This window comes from Vicugna pacos, chromosome 9 (assembly GCF_048564905.1).
Source record: "Vicugna pacos chromosome 9, VicPac4, whole genome shotgun sequence".
Lineage (NCBI taxonomy): Eukaryota > Metazoa > Chordata > Mammalia > Artiodactyla > Camelidae > Vicugna > Vicugna pacos.
In genome coordinates, this window is record NC_132995.1 from 46,231,903 (window position 1) to 46,249,855 (window position 17,953).

At 44.6% G+C, this 17,953-nt stretch overlaps 1 protein-coding gene and 1 non-coding gene across 2 annotated transcripts in view; one reads left to right on the plus strand and one right to left on the minus strand.

Annotated features, from left to right (window-relative positions):
• Positions 1–17,953, plus strand: part of ZNRF1 (zinc and ring finger 1) — an 89,998-nt gene that overhangs the window by 58,343 nt on the left and 13,702 nt on the right. The window lies entirely within an intron of this gene.
• On the minus strand, positions 11,808–11,881 carry TRNAG-ACC (transfer RNA glycine (anticodon ACC)). The gene has a single exon. It is a non-coding gene; the product is annotated as a tRNA-Gly (tRNA).

Sequence of the window (17,953 nt, forward strand, 5' to 3'; positions counted from 1 at the left end):
ACCGCATGGTAGCCAGGTTCCCAGGGTTCTCAGAGGGCGCTAGGCTGGATCTTTGGTACGGCAGCCTCCCAAGTCAGAGCATTTTGGCTGTACTTAGTCGGTCAGGTCAGGTCACAAGCCCACCCAGGTTCAAGGGGAGGCAAAATAGACTCCAGCACTTGAAGAAGAACGGCAAGGTTCTGGAAGTGTGTGTAGGACTGGGAACAGTCCTAAGGCCGCTTTTGGAAAGTACAGTCCACTGCACAGTTCAGTTGGTGATAGGTGTCCATCTCCCCTTCTAATCCAGCCACACTGATACTCTACTTAATTCTTGGAAGAACAGCCTCTCTGTCACCCCCAGGCTTTTGCACATGCTGTCTCCTCTACCTGGAACCTTCTCTGTTTCCTTCCTTACTTCTACTCCTCACTCCAGCTGCCTGGCTGGCTCTTGCATATTTTTTAGCCTCAGCTTAGCTGTCCTTTCTGACAGGAAGCCTCCCCTGACATCACTGCCACCTCAGCCTCTGGCCCCCAGATCTCAGTGAGGGCTCCACTTGCAGTTCCATTTGGTACCTGGTCCTCTCTCTGTCATAATAGTGTTTGTGAAGTGGTACACTTGCCTGTGTACTTGTGTGTATCCCCCATCAGCGTGTAGCTCTGTGAAGGAGCTCTTTCTGCCCCATATGCTAATCAACACCTGGCACTTCGTAACCCTCAGTAAAATGTAGAAAATGGATTCAGCCTTCAGTGTTCACCCACTAGAGACAATGGTGTATGCACAAAATTGAGCACTAAGACTTTAATACATAGGATTAACTGTATTCTAAGACACACACAAGCAGCAAGTATTAGAGCAGGGAGAAAGTTCAGGTTTAGATTGTTCTATCAGACGCCCTCCTTTTGCAGGTAAAAAATATAAACATAGCTGTGGCATGAGTCACCCAAGTGGAAGCCAGTGCCTCGGGGCCAGCAGTTGCAGGCTCGCACTGTGAGGGGAGGCATTGCAGTGGATGGGGCTCCCGCCTTCACCCCGGAGATGCCGGGACCGTGTTGGCTCAGTGATGAAGCCCAGGCGCTGCCGTTCATCACACCCTTCCTGGGTGCCCACAGCAAGACGGAGTGAGGCATCCTTTTTCAGTCACCCTGCTCTCTCCATCCCCAGTCCCGGACCATTTGTCAACCAGTTACCTAGTTGGGTGAAAGAGGGAAGTTGAGACCAGTCTTCTCTTCACAAGTTGATCGGTGGCTGGCTTTTATTAATAATGAGCTTTTTTTCCCCTTCTCTTTTATTTCCTCCCTTTTTTAGACCTCCCTCTGGTGCAGAGGACTGAGTTAACACTGATGCTCAGTTTGTGGCATAGTGTCGTTGGTCTGGGTAAGGCTGTTCTCTTGGTTTTATTCGTCTGTAGGTGGACTTGCCTCCCTTTTATTCCCGTTCTCCATTCCCTGCCCTCCGGAGCTGACCCTGCAGATGTGCTTGATGTATATTCCTTTACTGGTGCGTTAGGAATTGTTGCTTTGTGTACATGTATAGAGTGTTTATTTTTGGCTTTGGAGTTGGATTTTAGTTGATCTAGTACGTATGTGTTTACCTGAGATGGCTTGGTGCTCCAGTCCTGTTTGTATCTTTACTCAGATCTGTCCTGTGTATGGGTTTAGTCCATTGCTGATGCCTGCTGCAGACCACTTCAGGGTGTTCACAGTGCCTTCACCCGCTCCTGTTCATCCTCTGGGCTGCCTGCAGCTCCCTTATGCCCCACTCCGTGCTGTGGTGAACATCCTGTGCGTCTTCTGATTGGCCTGTGGGAGGATTTCTCTGAGAAACCAGAAGTGGCTTGCTGGATTATAGAGCAGTGAACTTTCTCAGATCATTTCTTCTGACAACTCAAAAGAGGTGATTTTGTCCCTTTTCTCTTTCTGTTTTCTTCCAAGTGCTTGGAAGATAGGTTGCTCAGACCGCCCCAGCTTTTAGCCTGGCTCTGGAATCTTACAATGATACCATCCAGAGAACAGACGAAGGTTGGGGCTTTATTCTCTTGTGGGTCAGTTTGAAGTTGGAGTTCCTTTACTCTGAATTGTTAAAACTCATGCTGCTCCTTCTGTGTCCATGTATAAAATGAGCTGTGACTGCTGAGGACTGTTCTGGTGTCCTGTTGTCTGTGACTGTTTCTAGACCTCTTTATGGAGGCAGCATGCTGTAGTAGAAGGAAACCATACGGTGGAGTCACGCCAGCATTAAGTGCACGTTTGCATCTCCATGTGCAAGACCATCCTGACCACGAGCTGGACTCTGTGGTCAGCCCACACAATGGGTGTGGAGGGCTCGTGTGCAGGCAGACAGCACAGCGCCTATCTGGGGCCCATTCCTGTTCCCCCTTCTTGACTCCCTTACTTAGGAGACACTACAGCCTCCAGCAGGAGTGTTGAGAGAAAAGAGCACAGTGCTCCGTGAGTTGGTGTCTGAAGAGTGTTGCACTGAATTAAAACCTTTGGAATCACTTTGTGAAATATTTATGGATAGACTGTATCAGAAATTTGCTTCAAGATAATCCAGATGTGGCAGGTGGCGAGTGGAGTAAAGATGAGGCTACTGTATAACTTGTCCAGTCCCAGGCAGGCTTGAGACTGAAAGAGGGGGCTGTTAATGACACCAGGACAACAAGCTTAAAACATGATTGTCCCAACAAACCAAGACATGGACACCCCAGGGGAAAATGAGTTGATCACTGTTGAAGCTGGGTGCTGAGTACTTGGGAGTTTATTATATTGTACTTTTTGTCTGAACTTTTTCATACTAAAAAGGTTTTGTAAAAGGATATATAGCTATCAGACTGCTGAAGCATTTGGAAGCCCCCACGGTGCAGGAGATGGCTGTTGGGTTCCTAGGCAGCCCTGCCTGGGGTAGAATGCCGCATGTCACCCCTCTGGGCACTTCATGTTAGGGCGGGGTGGGGAGAAGGGCCCTGCCTTCTCTCGCTGGTAGGAGGAATGAGAAACTTCGAGGGTGTTCTAGCCGAACACGACTTGGTTTGGGGGCAGCAGAGGGGAAGGGCTGATGTTTTTCCTATCCCCAGAACTTTCAAGGCCTGCCCAGGTGGCAGCTGCAGCAGATGCTTTCACATTTGCTTCCCACCGCAGTGCTGGTGACAGGGTGCCTGCAGGCTATGCGCATGCACATGTGATTATCACCCACACCCGAATCACAACCCGGGGTTGGGCAGGAAGCAGCATGACCGCAGTGGGTTTTTAACCGACATTCTGTCTTACACACACCATATCATCCAACTGTACCCTTATTGTGGTGTGGCAGGTGCTTAAGGTTGGCATGTAAAAGGTAACCTCTGCTGGGAATGGACTCAAATAACAGTCTGGCATACCCTTAATTTGTCATCTCTTTCCAGTTGTACGGCTGGACCTTTTGCACACGGTTCCACAGAGTGCGATATTCATTCACCCAACAGATGTTTCCAGGAGCCTATCTGTGCCATGCTCTGGGGACAGAGCAGTAAAAGTCTGCCTTGAAGGAGCCTATATTGTAATGGGGGTGACAGCAGGTGTAGTGTGGTGAATGCTAAGAGGAAAATAAAGTGCATTGAGTGGGGAGTGGACAGAGTGGTGGCTGTTTTAGATGGGTGGTCTAAGGTGCGAGGGAACTAGCAGAGAGAGGCATAATGGGGGATTAAAAAGCTAGTGCAACAGCACCGGGGTGCAAGGGGGTCACCTTTCTCACATGCTGCTGATATCAGAGAACTGACCCAGAATACCACCATGTGGAAGTCATTGGTGACCTTGACAAAGGGCAATTTTGAGGTTTGGAGTAGTTCAAGAGGGAATGGAAGGAAAGGGAGGGAAGGCCATTGCAGACAACTCTTTGCAGGTGCTTTTCATTGTAAATGGAGCCATTGCTAAAAGTGTGGGTGGGATAGAGAGAGTATTGTGTAAGGTGGAGGTTAGCACTTGTACGCTGATGGAATAGAGAGGGAAAATGCATTTCTTTAATTTGGGGGGCGCTGGGGGAGGTAATTAGGTTTATTTATTTACTTATTTAAATGGATGTACTGGGATTGAACCCAGGACCTCCTCCACGATACGCACTCGCTCTACCACTAAACTATACCTTCCCCCACCAGGGAAAATGCATTTAATGGAACTTGTTGTAAATGGCCTTCTGGTATGCTTTAGCAAATATGAAATGAATCTGATGGTGAGGAAGAGCCCTGGGGGGCCTGGTTCAGTTTTCTTTTTCCACTTGGACTTCCCTCTTCTCCATGCCAAAAGTAAGTCACAAGTGTTTGGACTGTTGTCAAAATACGTTTTAACCTGCTTTAATCTTCTATTTATAATCTTTCTCTTGTTATACAAATGGTTTTGAACTTTGGGTTTTAAACCCTAACCCCTTCGACAGTCTAACTCTACAGATTCCTTCCCAAGGAAAACCCACCTACTGCAGAACCTGGAGTGTTGTTTCAGAAGTCTGACGAATCCTCTGACGTCTGTTCCAGAAGTGTCCAGGTCAAGAGGCTGCATGTCAGATCCATTCACTGCACCATCAGTCACTTAAGGCTCTGAAAATGGCAGAAAAATGAGAGCCCTGTGGCCTTGTCTTCTCTCTTCTTCCCTGGTAGATCATCAGTTCCTTGAGGGTAGAAATTATATTTAATGTTTTGCCATGTTTCCTTACCACTTAATAACTGGAATAAAGATGAGTGTATAGACAGACTGACTCAGTTGGTTGCTCATCCTACTTGAGTGTAGCAGCAGATAGCTAGCTGTACGATTTTCAGTGATGCCCCAACGGAGGGTGCCATGCTTCGGTAATTTTCAGTAGAGCCAGGGAGCCCCAGTGGCATCCCCCTTTTAAAATTTGACCCTTTAGGAAAATAACATCTCCTATATTATTTTATATTGGTTTCCTATTACTGCTGTAACAAATTATCACAACCCAAATTTATTCTCTTACATTCTTGGAGGTGAAAAGTCTGAAATGGTCTTACTATGCTAAAATCAAGATGTTGCCAGAATTACAATTTTTCTGGAGGTTCCAGAGGAGAACCCATTTCCTTGTCTTTCCCAGGTTCTAGAGGCCACCTGCTTTCCTTGGTTCATGGCCTCTTCATCCTTCTTCAGAGCTAGCAGCTAGCATCTTCAGATCTCTCTTTGAGATCTGCTTCCCCGATTCTGCCTCCTTTCCCTCATAAGGAGCTTTGTGATGACATTGGGCCCCCTTGAATAATCCAGGATAGTCTCCCATTTAAAAATCCTTGATTTCACATCTCCAAAGCCCTTTTCACCATACAGGATAACATTTGCAGGTTCCAGGGACTAGGATGTGGACATCTTTGGGGGACCTTTATTCTGCCAACTACACTTTTCTATAGCTGTTTACACATAGGTTTTCATTTAGTGGCTAGATTGGTAGTTATTCTTGTTTTACAGATGAGAAAAATGGAAGCTCAGAGAGGTTAGGTTACTTGCTCTTGGCCCCAGTATTCATGACTTGAAGGCTGGAATTCTAAGTCCAGATCCACCTTGTTCCATTCTGTTTGGCTGCTTGTGTTTTCATTCTTATTTCTTCCATGGATTTCAGTAAGTGATATTTGTCAATATTTAGGTTCTTGATGGCAAATATTTGGGGAAGTTGATGTGCTGACTCAAAATAAGGGGATGTCAAAATCTATGTAAAAATAGTCATCAAGGCAAAATAAGTGAAGAAGGAATTCCTGGTTTACATAACCTTCCCATCTCATAAACATACATGAGTCCAGTATAGAGACTTAATATTTTGGCTTAATATTTTGTCCACTGACATGCCCTTGATTTTAATGTTACAGCATATTACTCATAATTTTCTTTGCCAGCCAGCCAGATTACTTAACATTAGGAGATTCCTGACTTTCTTAACCGTGAAACTATTATGAATGAAGATTTAGGCGGTATTGCCATGTTCCTGCCACATTGGAGTCTCTTCCTGTGCCATCCTGGCTCCCCCACCTCTGCCTGTCTCATTTTTGCCTCCCAAACTCCAGGTTGTCAGAACCAATATAGTGTAGTATAGTAGCATGCTTTACCTGTGTTGATAGGGGTTATTCACTGTTTTAGGGAGCTTAGAATTGATGATGCTTCTTGCCCATGCTCTATTTCTGGAAGGTCCCTGGAAAATCCTTGTGAACTCCTTGGTGGTTACCTCATAGCTCTCTAGGGTCTTCCCATCTCTTTCTCTACGGCGCTCAGAGCGATGGATGGCAGAAAAGCAAGAACTGGAGCATGAAGGTTTTGCCCTGGTTGTTCTCTTTGGTGGGATTGATCCCTCTGTTGCTCTTGAGCTCTCAGAACAATGTCCTTCCATTCTTTTGGCCTATTCCTCTTTAGATGCCATTTCAAAGCACAGTTGTGGCCTATAGGCCCGTGTCCTCTGAGTTCCTGCCTCCTTCTTCGGTGCTGGAGGTACAGATAAGGAGAGGGTGCCCTGAGAAGAAGGGGCCAGGTCTAGGTCCAGGCAGGAAGCCAGCAGTGTTCATTCTGCCCAATCACCAGGCTGAACCATCAGTGTTGCTGCTTGCCAGGGCCCAAGCCAATAGTGTTTATGAAGTGAATACAGTAGCACGTGTTCTGCATCCTAAGGTTACATCGGGAACTATGGAGGAGCCTTCCAGCAGACCTTCAGTGACATGACGGCCCAGACTGTTAGCACCAATAGATGCAAGTTCCACAGCACTAGGCTAGAGACGTTTTTCATTGTGAGCAGTCACTTCGATGTGAATATCATGTCTGTTTGCCTGGTGAGTCCGAGTCCTGGCTGAACACGATCTGATAGTGTGTTCAGACGTTTTCCTTCTTGTCAGTGAGAAATCCCTATCGACCATATGCACGTTGGGATGGACACTGCCTTCAGGAACCCAGAGGTAAATTACTGGACCTGTGTGGATTTCACGTGAAACTTTCCTTCTTTATCCTTTCCCTCTTTGTAACTCTCCTTCTAAGCATGTCCTGGGATGAAGACTCAGGACTCGGAAAAGAGTGTATCCAGGGAAGAGAGAGGCCGGCAGTAGGATGGTTCCGAGCACAGTCCTGTTTATCTGGGAAGGTCCACTGAGGTCACCTGCTACGAGTGAGGCTACGAGCATGGCCATTGTCCTGCTCAGACAGCTCCCCACCCTGGAATCGGAAGAAGTGAGGCTCTCTTCCGTTGCTAATGTGGAGGCAGTCAACAGATCCTCTGCGGGTAATAACTGCCTTATTTGCCTAAAAGCCAGATGTTATGGTTCCCTTTGTCTTCTTTTGAGAGGAGGTGGTCCTTAGCCCCAGTCGATGCTGTTGAGTTTGTGAGGAGAAGGCTGGAGAACTCTGCCTGCTTCTAAGATGTTCTCTGGCATTGCCCAAACACCAGAAAGCCCACTCCAGCAGCAGCTGTGGGTTTGGGATCCAGTGGGCACAGGTGTGTGGTATGTTGGAGAATAGAATGCAGATGGAATTGAGAGGAAAGTACAGTATCCAGCTAGTAACTAGGCATTTCCTGGCTAGTCTTGTCTACCCCTTTGCCTTGCTCTTAGGTAATCACTAATACCTAAAAAATTAAAGAAATTCTGGCTTGACCCTTTGGATACTAGACAATCTTCCTCTTTCAGCAGATGGTCCATCCTTTAATTAAGATATCACCAAAATAAAAGCCAGATTCATCTGGAGATCACATCCACACTTTTTGAGTCATGATTGGATCCCCCTAAACTTGCCCAAGTGTGGTAGCCATGTGACAAGGGATTATGATTTGACATTCATGTTTCCTGGCCATTAGTTGGGAACTTGATCCCCCTCACACTGAGGCTTTCATCTTTTTTGTGTTTGGACTTGCTCATGCTTGGGTCACAGACCATCATGTCCCTGCTTGCCCCTGCCCCATAATCCGTCTCCTCAGCAGTACTTCCAGGGCCTCCCTCTGGAGGAAGCGAATTAGAGGGTCAGAGGGAACAGGACCAATTAGTAGCTGTAGTTCCTGCTCCTGGCAAATGCTTTCTTCATTCTTCCCTTGGCTGGAATGCCATCATTGGGCTCCACCCTGCAGGATCACAGCCCGGACTTGCCGCAGCAGCGGGGTGGGTTTGATGTCATCAGGCACACATCCGTGCACACAGCCTACGTCTCTCCCCTTTGTTCCCACTGTCGATGTCTTCATCGAGCCTGCTCTCGTTTGTAGTGAATGAACAGGAATAGATGTTCTGGATATCTGTAAGGATCCAGTCTGTATGTTTTTTAAATATTTACATCTGTATTTTTCATATATTCATTGATTCTAAGGCATATGCATTTCACAATTTAACAACTCTAAAATCAGGATGCGTCATATCATCACATCTTAAAATTATAATTGGCAGCTTTTTCTTCTCTCTCAGAGGTTCATAATGGTGTCTCTTAAAATTGATGGCATCTTAGAGTCCACAAAATACATTGCATAGGGTCAGCTCATTTTTCCCTTCTTTGCTTGAAGGATTTGTGAATTTCTTCAAATAGGCAGATTTACCAACAAGTCTAAGTGTATTCAAGTTGTACTGGATGCGGCCTGGTAAAATAGTCACCCCACATTTCACATGGCTGTGCTCTGTACAGAGCACTCACTCGTCCATCTTTGGTTGGGTTTTAGAACTATCTTGGACAGTAGGCAGGGCACTATGCAGATATTGCTAACGAGCTTGTAGAAGGCCCCCTGGCTACTGATTAGGAAAGTCTGTTCCTTCTGATTCCTAATATAATTTTCTTTCTTCCAAACCAGTCAGCCTACAGTCTAGAAACAGCAAAAATATGTTGGAAATGGAATATACCATATTTAGAGTAGAGAATGGAGATCACTACAGAGAGAATCTCTATAGTAGGTAAAAATTAGGAATCCAGACACCCACAGAAGAAAATAGCTAAACACAGTATATTATCACTATAGAATGCTTAGACATTGAAAATGACAAGTATGGGGTTTGTTGCTGATATAAGGAAAATGTGTATTTTTAAAAGGGAATATGGATATCCAGGCAGAAGAAGATTTTGGGAAGGTGTGGCCAGAATGAGCTTCTCATCCCTTTGACTCCAGTGCCAACCATTGACCTCCTCCAGCAAGCAGGGGCAGGCAGGGCCCAGAGGACTCAGAAAGGCTGAGCTCCTAAGCAAATGCTGAGACAGAGAAGTTTTGGAGGAGATAAGAGGCCTAGAAGATGAAACCAAGACACTGGATACATCAGTAATAGGAATCCTTAGAAGGAGAAAAACATAAAGGAAGGGTGTATCAGTCAGGAGGCTAGAACCAGGTTATAATGTAATAGCAAACAGTCCTACATGCTCAGTAGTTTAACTCAACAGGTTTATTTTTTCCTCTGCAATGCAGTAGCAAGTACAGGTCTGAGAGGAGTGGGCTTTGCTCATTGTTTTTATTCAGGAATGAAAGGTAATAATAGAGGCTTTGTCTCAATACAGCGGTGCAGGTAACATGGTGAATCATGAACTAGTGCTTAAAGTTGGCTTGGAAGTGCATAGATCACTTGTGCTTCTGTTTCACTGGCCAAAGCAAATTTCAAACCCACCTTTAACTTCAAAGGGAGGCTATTGTGGTCCTGCTGTATAGCTGGAAGGAGGAAAGCTAGAAATATTTGGTGAATGGCACTCGTGACTTACCACTAGGTGAAATAATTAAAACATATATAAGTGTGTCCTACTAAAATTTCTCTGCCCTTAGGATACACAGAAAAATCTTCCAAGTTTTTAGGCCAAAGGAACATATTATTTACAAAGGAAAAAGAGTCACACTGGCATCAGATTTTCTATTAACGACACCAAGAAACTAAAAGATGGTAGAATTTTATCTACAGACCACTGAGGGATAAAGAAAGGCAACTCAAGAATCCTATACCCAAGCAAACTTTTGTCTAACATAGTACTGGAAGTCCTAGCCAGAGCAGCTAGGCAAGAAAAGATAAAAAACACATGCAAATCAGAAAGGAAAAAGTAAATTATGAGATGACATGATATTATTATAGAGAAAACTTTAAACTCCACTAAAAAGTGTTAGAACTAATAAACAAATTCAGTAAAGTTAGGGAACTGTCTGGGAAAGAAAATAAAACAATCCCATTATGATAGCATCAAAAAGAGTAAAATACTTTTAGGAATAAATTTAACCAAAGAGGTGAAAGATCTGTATACTGAAAACTATAAGACATTTGATGAAAGAAATCAAAGAAGGCACAAATAAATGGAAAGACAATCTATGCTCATGTATTGAAAGAATTAATACTGTTAAAGTGTCCATACTACCCAAAGTGATCTACAGATTAAATGCAATCCCTATCAAAATTCCAGTGGCATTTTCTGCATAAATAGAAAAAAAATCCTAAAATTCACAGATTTACCACAAAAAATCTTGAATAGCCAAAGCAATCTAGAGAAAGAAGAATAAAGCTGGAGGCATCACACTTCCTGATTTCAAACCATGTTACAAAGTTATCATCATCAAAACAATACACTATTGGCATAAAAACAGACAACAAAGACCAATGAAACAGAATAGAGTTCATTCTGAATGGAATAGAATGAATAGAGTAAAATGATATAACCCAGAAATAAAACCATGCATATATTGTCAATTAATTTTTGACAGTGAAACCAAGAAAACACAATGGGGGAAGGATAGTCTTTTCAATAGATGGTGTTAGGAACACTGGATATCCACATGTAGAAAGAATGATACTAGACCCCTATCATATAACCATACACAAAAAATCAACCCAATATAGATTAAAGACTTGAACATGAGATCTGAAATAGTAAAATCTTGTATTGTATAACTGAAGTTTGTTAGATCGTAAGCATTCTCTCAAAAAAAAAAGTAAATAAGTGACGTGGTGGATGTGTTAATTCGATTGTGGGGGGTCCTTTCACAATGTATACGTATTTCAAGTCATATTGTGCACTTTAAATGTATTAGAATTTTGCCAGTTATAGCTTGATGAAGCTGGAGGAGAAATCCTATACTCAAACAAGATACCCATTCATCTGTCAGAATAAAAGAAAGGTATTTGAGCACAGACAGGGAGTCAGCATGTTCTTGTCACCTGTTGCCCTAGTACTTGCTGTGCCCAGTGACTCAGCCCTTGGTATCCTTATAACACACAGGTCACCCCCTCACAGGGGTTTTCCCTGAACCCTGAAGCTAAATTAGCACGTGCACGCACGCACACACATGAGCGCGCACACACACATGAGCGCACACACACACCTCTCACTGTCTGACACTTGTTCCAGTGTTTTATTATGAAAACTTCAAACACACAGAAGAGTTGAAAGAAGTTTAAGTACCTTACTTTTTGATGCATTTTGTTTTAATTCAGACAGTTAGTACACTTCCCTTTAAATGTTTCAGTCTGTCTATTCTTAGCTACAGTTCAATGTTTATAGTTTTTTTCTGGTTGGGGTAAAATTTACAAACCATGAAATCTCATATCTTAAGTGTACATTCACTGAATTTTCACAAATGCGTGCATGTGTGTAACCCAAACCCTTCTCATGATACAGAACATTTTCATCACCCTGGGTTTTCTCATCCCTTTTTTAGTCAATCTCTGCCCAACTGCTACTCCGTAGAGACAACCACTATTCTAATTTTTTTTCCCTCCATTGATTAGCTTTCCCTGTTCTAGAACTTCATGTAATTCCAATTATATGTGCTCTTTTATGCCCTTCCATTCAGCAAGTTTTTAATATTCATCCCTGTTATGTGTATCAGTAGTTCATACTTTTGTTTGTTTTTATGAGGGGGAGGTAATCATGTTTATTTATTTATTTCTATTTGGAGGAGGTACTGGGGATTGAACCTAGGACCTCATACATGGTAAGCATGTGCTCTACCACTTGAGCTATACCCTCCCCTCTAGTTCATGCTTTTTATTGCTGAGTAATGTTCTGTTGTATTCCATGATTATACCACAGTTTTTTAAAAATCAGTTCCATTGACGATCAGTTGGATTGTTTCTGGGGTTTGCTTGTTAAGAATAAAGCTGTAATGAACATTGTGATACACATTTCTTTGTAGACATGTTTTTGTTTCTTTTGGGTAAATATTTAAATGAGGAATTGTTTGGGTTAGGCTCAGTGTGGGTTTTGTCTTATAAAGAGCTACCAGGCCTTTTCCCAAAGTGACCGTCTTTCTACACTCTGTCCAACAGTATGAGAATTCCAGTTGCTCCACATCCTCAGCAACACTTGTTGTCAGTCCTTTAAATTTTAATGTTTGGCATTTTAACAAACAGATGTATTAGGGTTCTCTAGAGAAACAGAACCTATAGGAAATATATATAAAAAGATTTATTATAAGGAATTGGCTCATGCAGTTATGGTAACTGAGAAGTCTTGTGATTGCTGTGTGCAAACTGAAGACCCAGGAAAGCTTTCATTCCAGCCTGAGCCTCAAGGCCTGAGAACCAGGAGACCAATGTCCCGGATCAGACCTGCAGACAGAGAGCTCCAAACCTTTCCTCCGCCTTTTAATTGATACCCACCTACACTGGAGAGAGCAATCTGCTTTACTTTGTCTACTGATTCAAATGTTAATCTCATCCGGAAACACTCTACAGACACACCCAGCAATGTTTAGCCAAATATCTGGGCATCCTGTGATCCAGTGAAGTTGACACATAAAGTTAACCGGTACAATTTGTGTGTGTGTGTGTGTGTGTGTGCGCGCGCGCGCGCGCATAGAATGTGACATAGCTTCCACTCCTGGGGACACATTTCTTCAGTATAGAAATGTTAAAAAAAAAAAAAAAGTCACCCAGTGTTACCCCTTGACCTTTCATACGTAATAAATTCCATTTAATAAAATTCACGCGCCACATGGATGTGAGAGGGAAAGATCTGTGCTGCAAACTGGCCGATAGGGATGGAGTGTGTGGAGTGTGGGGGTGGGGGTCCCTGAGTCCTTGGGTGAATTACATCTGCCCCTTCCTGGGCGGGAGGTCCTGCCTGGATGGTATTCCTGCCTGAATGGTGAGGTTTCCTGTACCCTGGTTGCTTCTTTTGATTCTTCTCCCTTTAGGTGATCCCAGAGACAGGCAGAACTGGGGCAGGGCTAAAATAGCGCCTCAGCATAGGTGGGAGGACCCAGGCGGGAACTGGGGCAACGTGTGTAGAGCACACGTCCTGCCCAAGAAATCAGGTCTTAAAGGAGAAGGTTGCCATTTTGGAAAATGAGAAAGACTTTCATTTATCTGCAGCAAGATAAATGCTGTAGAGGATTGAGAGAGAATTATAACCTGAGCTGGTTGCCCCATCCATCCTCAGTTGCTCTGTCAGTCAAATGACAGGACCTGCGTGAAGTCTGAGGGGCCCAATTACCCGAACCAGGAAGATGCTCGACGCAGGTAACCACATGCCCGTTCCTGGGTCACTTGGTTCCCCTGCCTGGGGGCTTACCCTGACACCAGTTTCCTTTGGCCCGAGGTAGCAGGGTCAAGGCCCTGCACCTGGTGGCGAATGCAGGCTTGTCTTTTCTCAGGAGCTCTGGTCTCTGATTCAGCCAGCCAAGTGGCAAAGGATTTCCTCACTTCGGAATCTCGTGGAAAGACAGGAAGCAGCTGGGCTCTGGCTGGGTTCTCCTGGGCTTTTCTGGCTACATAACCTTGGGCTGATCTGATGCTGAGCACAAGAAAGGAAATGAGGTCTCTGTTAAGACCTCTGTCTCTCTCTTCCACCTGGGAGAGGGGAGTCCTGCAGCAGCATTTGCTTGGTAGAACCTACCCAGCGCAGATTGGGGAGATTGTGGGTAAATTCCCCTTAGGGCAGTGTCAGTTGTTCTTTCTCGTTTTGAGAGGCTGGCAGAAAAGGACTAGGAACTGGGTAGGTTCCCTGCCTCTGCCAGTCTGGTGGGAGCAGACAAAGGCTCAGGGGAACCAGTGTCAGACTTGACTGGCAAGCCTGAGCTCACCAATGCCTCCCTTCACTCTGTCGGTTGTTAAAGACACAACAAGGCAGGGCACCGCCTCTGATAGGAGATTAGATGGATAGAGGAAGGCAGCTGGGTTCACATGCTGTCCGCTCACCCTGCTTCCAGGGCGGGATGGACAGGGGTGCAGCTGGGGAGTGTCCTGAAGCCTCCACCTGGAGTGTTCTGTCTCATGAAGGAAAATAAAGCATCTCTTATACGGGCTTCCTGGGTGCTGATGAAAGTCCCATGAAATTAGACAAAAATCATGTCTATTGGATGACTTTGTGGACCATTGTTTGATCTTTGTTTGCAGGGCTGATTTTAATTCAGTTGGGACATTTTTCCCATATGGTATCAAAATCTCCCAGATATTTTTTAAACCTCCAGATAGCTTGTAGAGATCACAGTATTTATCATTCTGTAGGTCTGTTGATACTGAGTCATGACTGGACAATTACGAGAAAAGATGGGGGCGGTAGAGTGGTAGCATCCATCTTGATCGTCAGATGACCTTTTAGGAAAGACGGTGGGTGGGGACATCCACCCCCGGAGTTCTCCATGTTTTCCTGTCCCTCTTACCTTTTGCCCTTTATTTTCCATTTAAAAGGTAATTTGCAAACTCAGCATCTTACAACCAGTGCTATAGGCTCAGTGCCAAGTGAAAAGCAGAACTCTGTCCTTCCACATTAATAGAATTCCCAAGGAAAAAAAAAACAAACAGTTGTTTAAGTTTATGGGATTATCCAGGACCATGGGTGCTTCAGGAGAAACTACTGGGACAACGTGGACGGTCTGAGGTGAATATTTGGTAATACCCTGTGTCTGTTGCATTTTACATCCTTTTTGCCAGGAAGTGCCTCCTCCTGTGCTGGTCAGCCTGTCCCACAGCTCGGGGGACATGGTGCACACTGGTTGGGGGTGCTGGTCAGATTTCCTGGCTGCTCTGTGCTAGCTCTGGGACTCTGGCTGCGTTGCCTTGACCTCTCTTGGTGTTGTCTTCTGCAAAATAGAGTTAACGTTAGTACCCACCTCATATTCTGGTAAATGAGAAGCCATGTAAGGCCCAGTGACTGCCTGTAATAATGTAAATACAAGCTATTATTTCTCATCATGTGCACAGGTGGGTGCCGTAGCAGTTAGACAGGGACTGTTGTTCCACATCGGTTGTATGGGAAAACCATACACCATGCTCTGAAGTAGAGAAGAAACAGATAGGACCAGCAGGAATGGCCTCTGGCCAACCACTAGTGCACTCTGCACGGCCGTGGCCAAGGTGCCCTGCTGGTCCATCAACCCCACCTCTCACCCACCCTTCCAGCCCCGTTCCCTCCTCCTCATTGAGCACGGCCGTGCTTGATGATGATAATACCATCGTACACTTGTTTAGCTTCTTTTCAGCATTTATTATCTCATTTGATCTTGAAAGGGAAGTGAATTCCTCTATTTTTCAGATGAGGAGCTGAAGTTCACAGAGACACAGACAGTAGATAAGTTGCCATGGTTTTGAGGCTGGAAAACCCAGGTCATCTTGGCCTTTCCCACTCATGTAATAGACCTTGAGTTATTTTTTGAGCCTTAAACACATACACACACAGGCAGAGGTAGGTGATACAAGTGGTACTGACCCTGCTTTCGTTAGAATGTAGGTCTCTCCCTACTATCGTAACACTTCCTTCAAGACATATTATTTCCCAGCCCACCTCTTTCTTAAAACATTGTTCTGAAATGTGTTTTCCAACACCACCAAACAATTAACTTAATTCAGATAGTATCTATGTGGAGAGCATCAGCTTCCACAGGTTAAGGGCTCAGTCCCACAAGACTGCCCTCACTTCAGATGCCAGTCACAAGCCCAGGTTGTCACCTCTGCTTCGACCCAGCTGGGTTCCCATGACCCCCCTCCTCACATTTGTTTAATTTGCTAGAGTGGCTCCCAGAACTCTGAGTAACATTTTACTTACTAGATCGATGGTTTGTTGTAAAAGGATGTAAATCAGGAACAGCCAGAGGGAAGAGATACACAGACCAAGGCGAAGGGAAAGGGCACAGAGCCACGCTCTCCAGGTGCACCACTCTCCTCAAATCTCTGTGTGTCCACCAGCCTGGAAGCCCTCCAGGGGTTTTTTGGGGCTCCATCTGGAGTTTTTTGGGGGCTCCATTACATAGGCATGATTGATTAAATCATTGGCCATTGGTAATTGATCCAATATTCAGCTCGAGGGTGAGGCTGAAAGTCCCAGTCCTCTAATCACATGGTTGGTTCCCTTGGCAACTGACCCCCATCCTTAGGTTACCTAGGGGCTTTCCAAAAGTCATCTCCTTAACATAAACTCTGGTGTGGTTGAAAGGGGCTGGTTATGAGTAACAAGACACTCCTTTCATTCTTTCACCTTTGTCTCTGGAGCTGTTTCAGGAAGTGATGACAAAAGACCAAATATCCGTCTTACTATGTTAGGAAGTTCCAAGAGTTTTAGGAGCTCTACACCAGAAACAGGACAAAACCCAAATATATATTTCTATTATAAATCACGGTATCATACTTGGGGTCAACTCTTTCTTCCCTAATGGAAAGGGCTTGAGGTTGGGAGCTAAGAAATCTGATTCTGGTCTCAGCTCTGCCCCTCAGTTGTTTGGCTAACTGGGGCCTCTTTCTTTATCTGTACAGTGAGAGGACTGGTCTAAACCTATGAGTCTCACCTTGTTTCTCCCTAGAATATAAATATCTGCTGACTCTCCCTTATAGACCTTCTTGTCGAGTGGCCTTATGTTTAGTACTATAGCTGTAACTTGAATCTCATTGGGATGTGAGGGGTTGAATGATGCTAATGTAGCGACAACCATGATTCTGCTCTAAGTTACAGAAAAATGAGTAATGTATGAGATGTAAAGCTTTTCGTTAGTAGCAAATCACTTAGTAACAAAACACCTCCCAGTGACTGGGTCAGGGCCTGGTCTTAGAGGACCTGAGCAGAAGCACATTCACCCTGGCCTGCCTGCAGCCCTGAGACCTAGGCCTGCAGACAGGGTGCTAACTTAGCAAGTCTAAAGTACAAGCATCCTTGTACTTTGCATCACTTAAAGTGTTGCAAAACCTTGGTCTTTTGAATCAGGAAAAAAAAAAAGTGAACAAATCTCTAAAGAAAATGAGTCTCCTAGTGGCTGGTCTGTCTATGGAATGTTGTAAGTATTGGTTTAAGTGCAGGGTACAAGCTTGAGGTCAGATTCAAGGGTACAGAGGGGCCTAGGTTAGATGAGAAGAGCATCCTCATTTTTACTAGACTGGGGTTCATTACTTACCTGTGCCAGGAAACTGGAGATGGACCCTCCCGCATCATGTTTCTTTTCCCTCTTCTGGTTTTCTCATTAATGGGGTCATAACCACCCAGAGATCAGAAAAAAACAGCCCTTCCTCAAAGGTTGGCCAGCGTCCTTGGGTTAGTAACATTTCCAACACTTTCTAGCCAAGACAGTTAGATGCTGAAGATCTTTGAGGAGAAGGGTTGGAGGAACGGGGGCTGTGTCATGGCATCCAGAATTTCCACTTTGCCTGGAGTAAACCAGACTGTGGGTTTTCTGTCTGGTCCTGTAACTCAGAACATTGTCCCTGAAGAGAGGGAGGTCGGAGAAGACTTTACAAAGGGCTTGTACCCTACCCAAGAACATGGGAACCAGCTTGCTTCCTGTCTCAGCACTGCCAGCTGTCAGAGTGGAGAGCTTTCCATACAGAATGAACGTGGCCCCTCAGGAAGGACAGTGGTGTGAACTCCTCTCTTGTCCTGGAGCAGCTAACAGTCAACATGAACTCTTTTATCTGTTTTGTAATAAATATTGCTGGTAGGTGTTACCAGTATCCACTGAAACTGTGCATGGGACATTTTGACTAAAAATTAACAGAAGAGTAAGATCTTCAAACAGTATTTAGATGTACTGTGTTTGACCTAGGAATTCCAGACTCGGAATGTAGGAATTATGGTCACAAAAGGGAGAAGCTGTGATGTGTAAAATTTGATGTGGACA